This window comes from Mesoplodon bidens (assembly GCF_964165515.1).
Source record: "Mesoplodon bidens genome assembly, chromosome: 3".
NCBI lineage: Eukaryota > Metazoa > Chordata > Mammalia > Artiodactyla > Ziphiidae > Mesoplodon > Mesoplodon bidens.
The window spans coordinates 126,731,622-126,749,491 of NC_138178.1; the positions used below are offsets into that span (position 1 = coordinate 126,731,622).

The following is a 17,870-nucleotide window of genomic DNA, read 5'->3' on the forward strand; positions in this document are numbered from 1 at the left end:
GATGAACACACATTGAGGTATGTCTTCCTATTGGCCAACTCAGTTATTCCTCATTTCTTTTTAACATTTGTCTTCTATATGAATAGGTTGCCACCTATATAATCATGTAGAGAAAAGGTTTATAGCGTTAACAGAAATTACATTAATATTTATTATAATACTGATAATGCAATATATTCAAATTTATATACTTTAGGCTTTGGGGTTCATAATTTTACTTAAAAATATTAGAAAATAACACAACTATCTGTAATGCCACTCTTTCATAGAAAGATATAAAGTAAAAAGTGAAAATCTAGCTCTCCAGAAGTGACCACAACTAACAATTCTTGTAATTGTTTTAGTTCTCCCAAACATGCTCAATAGGGTGAAGGAAAATGATCTCGGGTAGAATAATGGAGGTATAAGAAATAAAAAGGAAATGCAAAAAGGGTAAATATGAAAGACTACCAACTGGTTAAAGCTACAGTGTTAACAAATCACTGTGGTGTTTATAATATATTGGGATGTAAAATATATAAAAATAGAGGAAAAGGGGCCAGAGGAGTTAAAAAGTGTTAAATATTGCTTCAAATTTTTTGCATTGTACTGGACCTGGTCTAATATGAGGTATATGATAATAAGTTATGGCTGTGTTTTAAATATTTTTTAATTCATTTTTATTGAATAGTAGTTGATTTACAATATTATATTAGGTTTAGGTGTACACCATAGTGATTCAATATTTTTATAGATTATACTCTATTTAACTTTATTATAAGATAATGACTATATTTCCCTGGGCTATACAATATATCCTTGCTGCTTATCTATTTCTTACATAGTAGTTTGTATCTCTTTTTTTTTACTGTTTCAATATAGTTTTATTAGCAGTTATTACATCAAAATTCACATTTACAGGATCCAAAGGACTGTCTTAGAAAGTTCTAAAGTATATGTAATTAGATTTTAACAGTAAGATAGAACATATTCTCATAGCACACCCCTTAAAAAGTCAAGAATAATACTGAGAATTAAGTACAGTTCTATCAAGAACTAGAAATGAATTCTGTGTGCATAGTGTCACTTAAAACAAAGTTCCATGTAAGTATAATACATCCATGGATGTGAATTTCAGTGGCAAACATTAACGTCCAAACAACTGACACCAAAGGAATTTCCAATCAAAACACAAGCATGGTGGCTTTCATTCAATATAGAGCTGTGATAATTCTATAAAGAGACCCTGAATCCTTAAGTCCTGTAATATGATTTTACCCTGTGACACTAATACAAAACACATCAACTCTAATGCACAGATTCTGTCACATCATGATAAAAAGATAGCCTTTTTCTATATCAGAAAATGCTGAGTTGTCCAGTATAGGCTGGTCATTGCTGATCTACTGAAATTCTACATCCTCCAGGCTGAGCAGTATTGTAGGACTCACAAATATTACATTTCATGCCTAATATATGGAACTGTACTGTAGATTTTCCATTGCAATCATTGCAGAGAATATCCACAGTCATGTTCTGATATTCTGATGGCATAGGAGTCTGTGCTATCTCATCATCCAGCTGTCTCCAGTACCTAGTCATATCTAAAGCAGAGTGCATACATAATGGACATCTGTAGCCTTCTTTCAACATTTCTTCATAACACGTTCTGTGTAAAAGATGTCCACATGGCAAGACATGAGCAACAATACAGATGTGTGAATGTCCTCCAAACATATTGGACAATTCTGCCAGGAAACATTTTCAATACACTTGTGCTTTCCTTGGAGATTTATTGTGAGGCATAAGTTACATTTCAGACAGTGGAAAAAAATCTTTCTTTGGACCAATCCTACAAATTCCACAGTTTTCACAATGATACTGTTTCTTGTCTTTGTCAAACAGTTGGCACATACTACAATAATATTCTCCAAACAATGTGCTACATTCGTCACAAGTCTGTTGTGCAGGTTGGATTTTTTCACAGTTTATGCACTGCACTTCCTTTACTTTAAAGCGATCTAGCAGATGATCTTCATTGTTATCATGACACAACCGGCAAGAATAAAGCTTGTCACAGCATGGTGCTTTCAGGAGACCTCCTCTGTCTTAGTGCTCCCAGCCCCGCCACCCTTGCACTTGCTCGCAGGCGCCGTCTTCCTGCTCCAAGGCCGCCATCTCCTCCACCTCCCCTCAAATTCCACGGACCCTTCCCCCAGGACGAAAGCCACGCCCTGAGAAGCAAAGCAGTTCTACTCTACCCCCTCCCGGGTAACAGCTCCCCAGTAGTTTGTATCTCTTAATCCCATAACTTTATATTGCTCCTCCTCCCTTCCCTCTCGTCATTGGTAACCACTAGCTTGTTCTCTATATCTATGAGTCTTTTTCTGTTTTGCTGTATATATTCATTTGTTTTATTTTTTAGATTCTACTTATAACATATGGTATTTGTCTTTTTTTTAATAGATCTTTATTGGAGTATAATTGCTTCACAATGCTGTGTTAGTTTCTGTTGTACAACAAAGTGAATCTGCCATATGCATACAGATGTCCCCATGTCCTCTCCATCTTGAGCCTCCTTCCCATTCTCCCTATCTCACCCCTCTAGGTCATCTCAAAGCACCGAGCTGATCTCCCTGTTCTATGCTGCTGCTTCCCATTAGCTAACTATTTTACGTTTGGTAGTATATATATGTCGATTCTACTAACTTCACCCCAGCTTCCCCATCCCACCCTATGTCCTCAAGTCCATTCTCTATGTCTACATCTTTATTCCTGCCCTGCAACTAGGTTCATCAGTACCATTTTTTTTTTATTCCATACATATGTGTTAGAATATGGTATTTGTTTTTCTCTTTCTGACTTACTTCACTGTGTATGACAGACTCTGGGTCCATCCACCTCACTACAAATAACTCAATTTCATTACTATTTATGGCTGAGTAATATTACATTGTATATATGTGCCATTATTCATTCATCTGTCGATGGATATTTAGGTTGGTTCCATGTCCTGGCTATTGTAAATAGTACTGCAGTGGACATTGTGGTACATGTTTCTGTGACTTATTTCTCTAATCATAGTACTCTCTAGGTACATCCATATTGTTGCAAAAGGTAGAATTTCGTTCTATTTTATGGCTGAATAATATTTCTTATATGTGTGTGTATATATATCTACAGACATAGATATATACATATCTATACATATCTCTCTCTCTACATATATATATATATATATATATATATATATATATATAATATATATCTCACACATCCTCTTAAATCAATCATCTGTTGATGGATACTCAAGTTGTTTCCATGCCTTGGCTATTGTAATAGTGCTGCTATGAATATTAGGGTGCATGTATCTTTTCAAATTATAGTTTTCATTTTTTCCAGATATATTCCCAGGAGTGGAATTGCCGGGTCATACGATAGCTCTATGTTTAATTTTTTAAGGAACCTCCATATTGTTTTCCATCGTAGCTGCACCAATTTACATTCCCACCAAGAGTGTAGAAGGGTTTCTTTTTCTCCACACCATCTCCAGCATTTATTATTTGTAGAGTTTTTGATGATGGTCATTCTGATAGGTGTGGGGTTTGATTGTGGTTTTGATTTTCATTTCTCTAATAATTAATGATGTTGAGCATATTTTCATGTGCCTGTTGGCCCTCTGTGTGTCTTTAAAGAAATGTCTATTTAAAGAAATGTCTATTCTGCTAATTTTTCGATTGGGCTGTTGTTGTTTTTTTTAAATACTGAGTTGTATGAGCTGTTTATATATTTTGAGTATTAATCCCTTACAGGTTTTATCATTTGCAAATATTTTCTTTCATTCAGTAGCTTGTCTTTTCATTTTCTTGATGTTTTTTCTTTGCTGTGCTAAAACTTTTTAAGTTTAATTAGGTCCCATTTATTTATTTTTGCTTTTATTTCTTTTGCCTTAGGAGACAGATCTAGAAAAATATTGCTATAATTTATGTCAAAGAGTGTTGTGCCTATGTTATCTTCTATGATTGTTTTGCGTAGTATGGAAATTTTAATAATATTTATTCTTCTGGTTCAAGAACATGGTATGTCTCTCCATTTCTTTGTATCATTTTCAAATTCCTTCATCAGTGTTTTATAGTTTTCAGAGTATAGGTCTTTCACTTACCTCCTTGGTTAAGTTTATTCCTAGGTATTTTTGGTGTCTTTTGTAATATCTGAAATAACCAGTAAAAGAATGATAATCAAAGTCATAGTAAGTCAGATAATAGAAATGATATGTTGAAATAATAAAACATATGCAATTATTTTTTTAAAAGCCAGGAAAGGAGAAATAAAAGGGCAAATTAAAAAATGCCACAAATAGAACAAAAAGAGCAATATTTTATTCTCCAAATAGACAGACATACATGCTATGTAAGCATGCTATGCAAGCAAAAACAAAGCTAGTGTAGCTGTATTAATGTTACATATCATATTTTTAATTTATATTAACATATAATATTAATATAGCACAAAAGTAGTTAAAGTTAAGAGTAACAGCTGAGATAAATAGAGACATATCCTAATGATAGGTAAGTTAACAGGAATAAATTTATATAAACTTAATAACATAGCTTTAAAATATATAAGCTAAAAAGTAACAGAACTAAAATGAGAAATCAACAAATCCACAGTGTGTTTTGGAGATTTTATAACATTCTCCCAGTAACTTATAGAAAAAGCAATGAAACAACATGATTAACCAATTTGACCTAATAGAGATTACAGAACACTACATCCAACAAACGTAGAAAAATAATTTTTTTCAGTTGCACATGGAACACTTACCAAAATATTCTGGACCATGAATCATGTCTCAACACATTTCAAAGATTTAAAATAGAGCAGTGTATGTTCTCTGAATACTGAAAAATTAAATTAGAGCTCAATAAGGAAAAAGTAAGTAGAAAATCTCCAAATTTGTGAAAAAAAATTTTAAGTCAATCACAGGGGAAATTAGAAAATATTGTGAATTTACTGGTAATGAAAATATAGCAGATCAAAATGTTGAGGATGCAGCAAAAGCAATACAAATTTGGAAACTCCCATTCCATAATACTAGAATACAGAGATGAACTTCAAAATAAGAATGTGACAGGTGGCATGCTTTCAGACTCCTTTGTAAGAGAAGCTTGGAGGCCAAGCATACTGAGAAAACATACCTCAGGTTCTCTCTGCAGGCAGAACTCTATCACTCCCCATTTGCTCCATGGTGAAGACCACTTTCTGGTACTTGGATGAGTCTTCTAGGACCTCACCTTCCCATAAGAGTATTTACTTCATCATTGGAAATTAAATAGTAAAATTTAGAACTTTGCCTATTAAGTATTTCACAACATCAAATCAAATCAAAAATATCAATAGAATAGAAATCAACACTAAATTTCAGTTGCCTGCAGTTAGAAAACTGAAATTGATATGACTTCAAACTGAGACAAAAATATGTAAAGCTGACCTCCAATCATAGTGTTTAGATGGCTCTGTGAAGATTTCCAGTCCCCACTCTGAATAGATGCAGGGTGCCCTGGGAAATTAATCAGCAAAGAATCAAATGTATCAGTCATTTTTGCCAGGCTGCCACATAGATTTTGCTAGCCTTTGAAGAAAAGAGGTAGCTGGCATGATTAACAAAATCACTCTGCTCCATTTTCATAAATTTATCCAGAAAGGCCACTGGAAGGTTAAGATACTTTAAGACATACAAAAAAGCAAGTAAGGAACATGGAGAAAAATTCCCTATGTTTAACCAAGAATAATAAACATCACAATTAGTAGCAGCATGTTAAATTATCCTTTTTTTAAATTTATTTTTTTAATTTATTTTTGTATAGCAGGCTCTTATTAGTTATCTATTTTATACATATTAGTATATATATATCAATCCCAATCGCCCAAATCATCCCACCATCTCCACCCCCCACCCCTGCCCTCCGCTTTTCCCCCTTGGTGTTCATACCTTTGTTCTCTACATCTGCATCTGTATTTCTGCCTTGCAAGCCAGGTCACCTGTACCATTCTTCTAGATTCCACATATATGCATAAATTATCCTTAATCATTAAAATTCACTTATGCATTCTTTCCATTTTATATTTTTCAAACTACTTCAAGTTTAATTAGCACTAGTCATTTTTTCTCTTAATCACATTCATATGAAAGTTATTGAAAGTTATCTCTAAAAGAGTACATTACATTGGGTTCTCTTAAATTCCCAATATTTCATTTATTAGTCAAATATAAACTTGATTAATAAACATGAGATAATCCTTATTTTCCTCTTTATTTTAGATGAATTTAGTGGGTTTCCTGATACTGGTGTTATTTTTTTCTTCATCTAAGTTTATATTTCAATAATTTACAATCTAAAGTGCTTATTTCTATGTCCACTTATGGAATAGTTGTCCCCACATATTCAGATAAATTGCAAGTTTTTAGGTATAACAGTATTTTCTGAATGGGAAATGCTAGGTCACTTCCTCACACACAGAAGAAAAGCACTTAAACTAATGTTTTTCAAAATGTGGTTCTCAATCTAATTGCATCAGAATACTGGTTACAAATGCTGCCACTTTAAGGTACTACTCCAGGCCTACTGATCAAAAAGGAGGGGCAGGAGCAAGCACTTGTACTGTTAATAAACTCCTCATACGAATTCTTATGTACACTTCAATGCACGAGAATGCTATAGACAGATACCTATAATACACCATTTTAATCTTATATAAATTATTTCCTATTTTAAAACTTCATTGAAATGCCAAATTTAGTGTGTAGAGTGAGAATTTTTTTAAAAAGTGAAATCTACTTATAAAAAGTTTGGAATAGCATCCAACTTCTCTCATAGAACTAGAATGGGTTAAGTTAGTAATTTCATTATAAACAGAGTAGGTCAGTCAGAATTTGGGGAGAGATAATTTTAAAAAGTAAATGGATAGAACTGCAGAATCATTAGTATTCTCACCACTTCAAGAAAAACTAGCTTGTAGCACATTATGAAAATTAAAGATTACAGCTGTTTTGCATATATACCATTCCTGGAAATAGGACCTTCACCTTATCAAAATGACATCATAATGAAAAGCACATCTAAATAAAGTAAATGATAATGACAGAAGGAGACTTACTTATTCTGAGTAGACTGTTTGAGAAACATTGCTGACGCCAAGCCAAAATGAGGGCATGGGAAAGCAGCCAGGTGACTCGGGACCCAGCCAACCCACCAGTGAGGCAGCGCCATACTCAGGACTCCTTGCAACACAGCCAGCCATAATGGGACATTGCCCTGCCCACCAGTGGCCAGCAGTCTCCAAGCAAGGAAGGGCCTGGCAGTCAACAAGGCCAGGACCCAGCCATGCATACCAGCATGCCCACAATAGTAAGCCCTGCCACAACAGAAGTGCCCACATCACTCACATAGTGGGCACCCCTAAGACATATAGCTCTGGCAACCAGAGGGAAATGTGTGGCTGGGCCCCATAGGATGTCTCCTTCATAAGGCCACTTCAAGATCAGGAAACATAACCAACTTACCTAACACAAAGGAATAAAGACAGAGAATTCAGTAAAATGAGGCAACAGAGGAATATGTTCTAAGAGAAGGAACAAGATAAAACCACAGAAGAATAACTAAGAGAAGTAGAGATAAGCAATCTACTTGAACCCCTCATAAAGGGTTCAAGATAATGATTATAAACTTAGGAGAAGAATGGATAAACACAGTGAGAAATAAAACAAAAAGTTAGAAAATATAAAGAGGAACCAAGTAGAGCTGAAGAATACAATAACTGAAATTTAAAAATACACTAGAAAGAATTAACAGAGTAACAGATGAGTGAACTGGAGCATAGAATAATGGAACAGAAAAGCTGAATACAGAAAAGAAAAAAAGAAGTTTTAAAAATGAGGATAGGGCTTCCCTGGTGGCGCAGTGGTTGAGAGTCCACCTGCCGATGCAGGGGACACGGGTTCGTGCCCCTATCCCGGAAGATCCCACGTGCCGCGCAGCGGCTGGGCCCGCCAGCCATGGCCGTGGAGCCTGTGTGTCCGGAGCCTGTGCTCCGCAACGGGAGAGGCCACAGCAGTGAGAGGCCCACGTACAGCAAAAAAAAAAAAAAAAAAAAAAAATGAGGATAGGTTAAGAGATCTATGGGAGAACATCAGCCATACTATCATTTGCATAAGGTCCCAGAAGGAGAAGAGAGGAAGGGGCAGAGAATTTATTTGAAGAGATAATGGCTGAAACTTTCCTAACCTGAGAAAGGAAACAGAGGTCCAGTAGGCACAGAGTCCCAAATAAGACGAACCAAAAGAGATCCACACCAAGACTCACTGTAATTAAAATGGCAAAAATTAAAGATAAAAAGAGAATATCAAAAGCAGCAAGAGAAAAGCAACTGGCTATATACAGAAGAACTCCCTTAAGGCTATCAGCTGAGTTTTCAGTAGAAACTTTGCAGGCCTGATGGGAGTCGCACAATATATTCGAAGTGATGAAAGAAAAAACAATATAACCAAGAATATTCTACCTGGCAAGACTATCATTCATATTTAAAGGTGAGATAAAGAGTTTTACATAAAAGCAAAACTAAGAGTTCAGTACCACTAAACTGGATTTACCAAAAATGTTAAAGGGACTTCTCTAAGCAGAAAAGACCACAACTAGAAATATGAAAAAGACTACAACTAGAAATAGGAAAAAACTGATTGGTAAAGGCAAATATACAGTAAAGGTAGGAGATCAGACACTTATAAAGCTAGTAGGAAGGTTGAAAGATGAAAGCAATAAAAACATTTATATCCACAATCATTAGATAAGGGATACACAGACCAAAAGATGTAATATATGGTGTCAAAAAAAATTAAATGTGGAGGAGAGGGAGTAAAAATGTGGGGTTGTTAAAATGCATATGAACTTGAGATCATCAACTTATAATAATCATATATATGTGTATATTTATATATGTTATACCTAAATCTCATGATAACCAGAAACCAAAAATCTATAATAGATACACACACAAAAAAGAGAAAGGAATCCAAACATAACACTAAAGGTAGTCATTAAGTCACAAGGTGAGTGATCAAAAAGAAGAAAGGAGCAAAAAAGAACTACAAAAACTACCCAAAAGCAGTTAACAAAATGGCAATAAGTACATACCTATCAATAATTTCTTAAGTGTAAATGGAATAAATGCTCCAATCAACAGACATAGAGTAGCTGAATGGATTAAAAAAAAAAACATATAGAAGTAGCCTAAAAAGACTCACTTCAGATCCAAAGATACACAGAGAATGAAAGTGAGAGGATGGAAAAAAGTATTCAATGCAAAAGGAAATAAAAAGAAAGGTTTGGGGGGTGCAATACCTATATCAGACTAAATAGACTTTAAAACAAAGACTGTAATATGAGAGAAAGAAGGACATTACATAATGACAAGGGATCAATCCAACAAGAAGATATAATAATTGTAAATATATATGCACCCAACATAGGAGCACCTAAATACATACAGCAAATATTAACAAACCTACAGGGAGAAATTGACAGCAAGGCAATAATAATAGGGGATGTTAACACCCCATTTACATCAATGAACAGATCATCCAGACATAATATCAATACAAAAACACTGGCCTTAAAAAATACATTAGATCAGATGGAGATTTCTCTCTCTCTCTCTCTTTGTATTATATATATATAATATATATATATATTATATAATATATATATTATATATATTATAATATATATTATATATATATCATAAATTACATATATATATTATATATATATTATATATATATCATAAATTACATATATATATATATATATATATATATATATATATATATATATATATATATATAAAACATTCTATCCAAAAGCAATAGAAAACACATTCTTTTCAAGTGCACTTGGACCATTATCCAGGATAGATTACATACTAGGCCACAAACAAGTCTCAATAAATTTAGGAAGATTGAAATTATATCAAGCATCTTTTCCAATCACACAAAATACAAGACTAAAAATCAACTGTATGAGAAAAAACTAGAAAAACTAAAAAAAAAAAATGGAGGCTAACCAACATGCTACTAAACAACCAGTGGGTTCCTGAAGAAATCAAAGAGAAAATTTAAAAATGCCTGGAGACAAATGAAAATGGAAGCACACAGTCTATATGGGACACAGTAAAAGGAGTTCTAAGAGAGCAGGTTATAGCAATATAAGCCTACCTCAGGGAACAAGAAAAATTTCAAATGAACCCCTAACTTTACACCTAAAGGAGCAAGAAAAAGAACAAAAAATCCCACAGTTAGTAGATGGAAAGAAATAATAAAGATCAGAGCAGATATAAATGAAATAGAGACTAGAAAAAATAATAGAAAAGATTAATAAAATTAAGATCTGATTCTTTGAAAAGATAAACAAAATTGATAAACCTTTTAGCCAGACTCATCAAAAAACAGAAAGAGGGCCCAAATAAATAAAATCAGAAATAGAAAAGAAGTTACAACTGACACCACAGAAATACAAAGCCTCATAAGAGATGGTACAGACAATTATATGCCAATAAAATGGACAACTAGAAGGAATGTATAAATTCCTAGGAATGTACAATTTCCCAAGACTGAATCAGGAAGAAATAGAAAACACAAACAGAATCATTGGCAGTAATGAAATTAAATCAGTAACTTAAAAAAAATTTCCCAAGAAACAAAAGTTCAGAACCAGCTAGCATCACAGTTAAATATGAGTTAGCACATATTCTTCTCATACTATTCCAAAAAAACTGAAGAGGATAGAATGCTTCTGACCTCATTCTATGAGGTCAGTATCAGATTAATACCAAAACCAGATAAAGACACAACAAAAAAAATAAAAAAGAGAAAAATACAGGCAAATATCCTTGATAAATATAGATGCAAAAATTCTCAATAAAATATTAACAAACTAAATTCAACAGTACATTAAAAGGAACATACACCATGATAAAGTGGGATTTATCCCAAGGATTCAGGCATGATCCAATATCAGCAAATCAATAAATGTGATATACCACATTAACAAATTGAAGAATAAAAAACATGATCATCTCAATAGATGCAGAAAAATTTTGATAGGGCTTCCCTGGTGGCTCAGTGGTTGAGAGTCCGCCTGCCAATGCAGGGGACATGGGTTCATGCCCCGGTCCGGGAAGATCCCACATGCCGCAGAGAGGCTAGGCCCGTGAGCCACGGCCACTGAGCCTGCACATCTAGAGCCTGTGCTCCTCAATGGGAGAGGCCACAACAGTGAGAGGCCCGCATACCACAAAAAAAAAAAAAAAGTTTTGATAAAATTCAGTGTCCATTTGTAATAAAACCTCTCAACAAAGTGGGTATAGAGGGAATATACCTCAACATAACAAGCCCACAGCTAACATTCTACTTAATGGTGAAAAGGTGAAAGCACTTCCTCTGTGACCAGGGAAAAGACAAGGATGCCTCCTCTCAACACTTTTAGTCAGCATAGTATTGGAAGTCCTCACTACAGCAATCAGATAAGAAAAAGGAATCCAAATTGGAAAGGAAGAAGTAAAACTGTCATTGTTTGCAGATGGCATGATATTATATATAGAAAATTCTAAAGATACCACCAAACACCTATTAGAAAAATCAATGAAATCAGTAAAGTTGAAGGATACAAAATCAATATACATAAATTTGTTGCATTTTTATTCACTAACAATGAACCATCACAAGCAGAAATTAAGAAAACAGTCCCATTTACAATTACATCAAAAAGAATAACATACCTAGGAATAAATCTAACCAAGTAGGTAAAAGACCTGTACTAGGAAAACTGTAAGACACTGATGAAAAGAATTGAAAATGACACAAACAGAAAGATATACCATGCTCATGGATTGGAAGAATTGATATTGTTAAAATCACCATACTACCCAAGGCAAGCTACAGATTCAGTGCAATCTCTATCGAAATACCAATGGTATTGTTTACAGAACTAGATCAAATAATTCTAAAATTTGTATGAAGACACAGAAGACCTCAAATAGCCAAAACAATCTTGAGAAAGAAGAAAGCTGGAGGTATCACTCTTCCTGATTTCAAACTATATTATTCAAACAGTATATATATATATATATATATTTTTTTTTTTTTCAAATAGTAATTGTAACAGTGTAGAACTGGCACAAGAACAGACACACAGATCAATGAAACAGAAAAGAGAGCCCAGAAATGAACATAAATTTATATGGGCAATTAATCTATGACAAAGGAGGCAAAAATATATAACGGGGAAAAGACAACCTCTTCAGTAAATGGTGTTGGGAAAACTGGACAGATATATGCAAAAGAATCAATCTGTACTACCTTCTCACACCAATTACCAAAATAAATTCAAAATGGATTAAAGACTTAAACATGAGACCTGAAACCATAAAACTTCTACAGGAAAATATAGGCAGTATGCTATTTGACTTAAGTCTTAGCAATATTTTTTGGATATGTCCTTTCTGGCAAGGGAAATAAAAACAAAAATAAACAAATGGGACTGCATCAAACTAAAAACCTTTTGTACAGTGAAGGAAACTATCAACAAAATGAAAAGGTTACCTACTGAATGGGAGAAGATATTTTCAAATGATATATCCGTCAAGCAGTTAATATCCAAAATATACAAAGAATTCAGACAACTCACCATCAGAAAATCAAACAACCCAATTAAAACATGGGCAGAGGACCTGAGTAGACATTTTTCCAAAGAATACATACAGAGGCCAACAAGCACATGAAAAGATGTTTGACATCATTAATTACTAGGGAAATGCAAATCAAAACCACTATGAAATATCACCTCATATATATCAGAACGGCTATCATCAAAAAAGCCAACAAATAAGAAGTGTTGGCAAAGATGTGGAGTAAAGGGAACCCTTGTGTACTGTTGGAGGGAATGTAAATTGGTACAGCCACGATGTAAAACAGTATGGAGGAAGTTCTTCAAAAAATTAAAAATAGAACTATCCAGCAATTCCACTTCTGGGTATTTTTCTGAAGAAAACAAAAACACTACTTCAAAAAGATATATGCACCCCTATGTTAATCACAACTTTATTTACAATAGCCAATATTTACACTTATCAAAGCAACCTAAGCGTCCATCAATAGATGAATGGATAAAGAAGATGTGGTATATGTATACAGTGGAATATTACTCAGGCATGTGAAAGAATGAAATCTTGCCATTTGTGGCAGCATGAATGGACATAGAGGGTTCTATGCTGAGTGAAATAAGTCAGACAAAGAAAGGCACTTACTGTCTGATTTCACTTATGTGTATAATCTAAAAATCAAATGAACAAACATAACAAAACAGAAGCAGAGTTATAGATACATAGAAAAAACAATTGCTTTCCAGAGGGGGAGATGAGTGACGTGAACAGGTGAGGGAGATTAAGAGGTACAAACTTCCAGTTACAAAATAAATGAGTCAAAGGGATGAAATGTACAGCATAGGGAATATAGTCAATAACATTATAACTTTGTATGATAACAGATGGTAATTAGACTTATTGTGGGGATCATTTTATAATGTTTAGAAATATCTAATCACTATGTTATGCACCTGAACTAACATAGCATTGTAGGTCAATTATGCTTCAAACAACAACAGCAAATAAATGAAGAAAATGAGGGTGTGAGGGAATGTATATGAGAGATTTAGAAAAGGGTTAGCTTGAGTCTGCATCCTAAGAAAGCGAGACCTTCTTTCCAAGTATTTGCTGGGCTGTTATTTAGTGACTATTCAGTAAGTTTTGGCATTAAATAACCCATTATGTCCCTACATATTCATGTTGCCTTACCTGCTTTAATGTATTGGTTTGTCTACTTGGAAAAAACATAAGAAATCTGTGGAGCCAGACTTGCAAAAGATAAGTTCAGCAACCAAGGTACTTGCTGCTTAAATTGCCCTCCTCATTACCCTTAGGACCCAGGAATAAGAAACTGTCCAAAGTAAAATAAAGTTGGTCCTTTCATTCAAGTAGGTAGCCTTTATTACCAGGATTTATTTTCCACACACATTTTTTGGATCAAAGTAGATATATACATTTTAAAAGTCTAACTATAAGGAAAAACAACTGACCCCTTCCTTATTTCTCACTAACTCTGAATCCCTCTCCCCTAAATTTTTTAACCATTTTTTTCTGGCAACTTCCTGTTATACTTGGCTATAAATAATATAGTTATACTTCTATTTGTTGAGTTATCGATTTAAGACATTAACATTTCCCTTGTATTATTATGTAAGAAGAGGTTTTAGACTTTCCCTTATTAGCTCTTTTTTAATACCAGCCTCTGTCCCTCTTCTACTGTGCCTTGGGTGTCCTTGGGTATAGAGCATCTAGTTCAATTTTTCCATCAAATAAAACTCTTTTCTTTTGCAAGGAGTGAAAGAGGCAGATGCTTGGCTACACAGGATTGGGAAGGGGCCCTGTGGTTAAGATGCTTGCAAACACTTTCAGTTCATACTCCTCATTTTAGTCCATGTTTCATCCCACCTCTATCATACCTGGTCTTCAAATATGAGAGCCCTTCAAGCGAGAATTATCGTGCTTGCCTTTGACATTCCCTTTCCATCTTGTATCCACTTCAAACTTCTAAAAGCTATGCTGTCATGTCCTATATCACTTTTTTTTGTTTATACCATAATTACTTCTTTACTCTGACTTTACCCAGATTTCAGGAAAAAAGCACAGATAAATGTGTATATACAGTGCACAATGTTTAACCTCAAATCTCATGAACAGATAGTATAATCCATTTATTGCTTCATTGGAATACTTCTGTATAAACTGAGTCACCAGTTTTTGTTTTTATAGACAATATTCCTATTGTTTTGATTCTGATAGCATAATATGAGTAGAGTGAAACAGGCACTCTCATACATTGATTGTGACCATGTAAACTGGTACAACCCTTTTGGAAAACAATTTAGCAATATGCATTTAAAAGCCATTAAATTTTTAACACCCTTGGGCTCAGCAAAATTCTACTTCTAAATGTCTGTTTCTAGGAAACAATCTTAAATCCAAGAATGAGAAAATTATGCACAAAGATACTTTTATGTGCTTACTATAAGAGGATAAAATAGGCAATAATCTCATACTATCCGTAAGAAAATGGCTAAGGAAAGGCACAAATACCCAATAGATGGTATACAGATATTTAAATGTTGTTTACAAAGACTGTGTGGAAACAGTTGGAATTTGGAAACTGGGCTGAAAGCTTACTCAAAATAGTTGTAGTTTCAGTGAGAAAGGTTTTTTTCAAAGAGAGAATAAAACCTGGGAAATATATTTATGGAGGATATATTTATACATCATTAGTATGTTAGAGTTGAAAAGCAGTTATATGGTCTTGAACAAGACTTATTAAGTATTTAAAATATATTCTAAGAATTAATTATTATTACAGAAAACTGTAAGCTGTGTTTTACAAAACAGAATTCAAGTACTTGAAAAACACAAGGCAATTTGGTTCAAAAGTATGTGGGATATATTGGAGTCAACATAGCTTATTTTTATAGCAGTGCTAAATAGATTCTGAATGTCTAGTTTGATAATGATGCATGAATACTCTTACTCCAGGGGACAGTGAAACTAATTACTTTGGAACATTGGTGTTTTGAATTTGTGCCAGGATTTCTTGAGAAGAGTGCAAACAACTTCATAAAAATGAATCCATTTATTCTCATCTTTTCTTGCTGATACAGATATGAATCAGATAGTTTCCCAGATTTATAATATGTAAGCCACAAAGAATATTTAGCATCTTGTTGAAATCTATATTTCATAGAATCCAAATCCCCTGTAACCTAAGTCAATTGTTCTTTGCACTGGCCTTCACTGTCATTTCATTGGATGGAGAAAGCATTCCTCAAGTGTGATCAACTAAAATGCAGAAGAGATTAGCCTCTCACTTCCTGGTAATGATGTTAGAGTATTAAAAATAAAAAAAAGAAACCTACAGTGAGCCTGAAGCAGATAAGAACGTTAACTATCAATTATGTTGTTTGAACAAAGTTTATGATTGAAATTCAATGACTGAAGCATTTGTGACATTACTTTAAGTGAATCAGGATGGCTTAATGGCCTATGTCAAGTATCATTATATATCATTTATATCATCACATAAGCACTGAGAAAATAAGTAACTTGAGTTATATTTTATGCTGATTGTCTGGGAAAGAGTATTTATTTAAAACATTTTCAAAAGGAATTCATCCTTCTTGATTACTACTGACTACCTTAGTCAAACTAATAACACATACTTCATTGTCTAAGATGAAAATTTGACCCATAATTAGTATTGTACCTTAAGTGATTCTCCAATGTAGACGGAATTCTATTTTAATGATTACTATCATAGCATTTCAGATTATGCTGTAACTATTTCCACTTTCCCCAAAAAGGTTCTATTAACACTACTTTGGTGCTATGAATATAATACAATTTATTAAAAGAAAGTCCTATAAAATATCTGTATGCTTATAAATCCCTATCTATAAATCTGTTTGAAATAGTATTCTTTTGGTTCGGTGTTAAAATGTATATGTGCAATGACTTTGTATGAATGTGTATTTAAGTTTAAGTGATCAAAGTGCATTATGATACTTTTTATTTCAAGAGGTGCTGGTACAGTGAGGGGTGCAGATGGAATTATAATAGGAACTTGAAGCATGAATAAATTCCCTTCTTTAGTGATGTGTACTAGTAGCAATAATACAATCATCTTCCTTAGACCCAGTCATGTGGTGATTAGAGACAAAAAGCAAAGACATGCATAACCTTGGACAACCTAAAGGATTAGCAAAAATGGGGCATGTTCCTTAATGAAACATCAAGTCCTGTGATAAGATGGAAAATGAAATATAATTGCATTGAGAATAAGATTTAAGTCAGTAATTCTATTGTGCTACCAGCTGTCAAATTTACATAGGAAAGGCTTTTTTAACAAGAAAAATAAAAGCATCTGTATTCACAAATGATCGATACAGCATTTTAAAAAATATGCCAAGTTTTATTGGAAATGTATTCAAACACATTTACTCTCTTCCCTCAAGACTGTAATCCAATAATAAATTCTTGTTAAGAATTTTTCTTTTTTTTTTCTTTTTTGCTTTCCTCTTTTTTTTTAACATCTTTATTGGAGTATAATTGTTTTATAATGGTATGCTAGTTCCTGCTTTATAACAAACTGAATCAACTATACATATACACATACCCCCATATCTCTTCCCTCTTGCATCTCCCTCCCACCCTCCCTATCTCACCCCTCTATGTGGTCACAAAGCACAGAGTTGATCTCCCTGTGCTATGTGGCTGCTTCCCACTAGCTATCTATTTTACATTTGGTAGTATATATAAGTCCATGTCACTCTCTCACTTCATCCCAGCTTACCCTTCCCCTGTCTGTGTCCTCAAGTCCATTCTCTACATCTGCATCTTTACTCCTGTCCTGCCCCTAGGTTCTTCAGAACCTTTTTTTTTTTTTTTTTTTTTTTTAGAGTCTGTGTATAGGAGTTAGCATATGGTATTTGTTTTCGTCTTTCTAACTTACTTCACTCTGTATGACAGTCTCTAGATCCATCCACCTCACTACAAATAACTCAATTTTGTTTCTTTTTATAGCTGAGTAATATTCCATTGTATATATGTGCCACATTTTCTTTACCCATTCATCTGTAGATGGACACTTAGGTTGCTTCCATGTCCTGGCTACTGTAAAAAGAGCTGCAGTGAACATTTTGGTACATGACTCTTTTTGAATTATGGTTTTCTCAAGGTAT

General features: G+C 33.8%; 1 pseudogene across 1 annotated transcript; it reads right to left on the reverse strand.

Annotated features, from left to right (window-relative positions):
* Window positions 1-1,361: 1,361 nt before the first annotated feature.
* Window positions 1,362-2,157, reverse strand: LOC308614630 (RING finger and CHY zinc finger domain-containing protein 1-like; annotated as a pseudogene). The gene has a single exon. The product of its transcript is annotated as an RING finger and CHY zinc finger domain-containing protein 1-like (transcript).
* Between the last annotated feature and the right edge of the window lie 15,713 nt (window positions 2,158-17,870).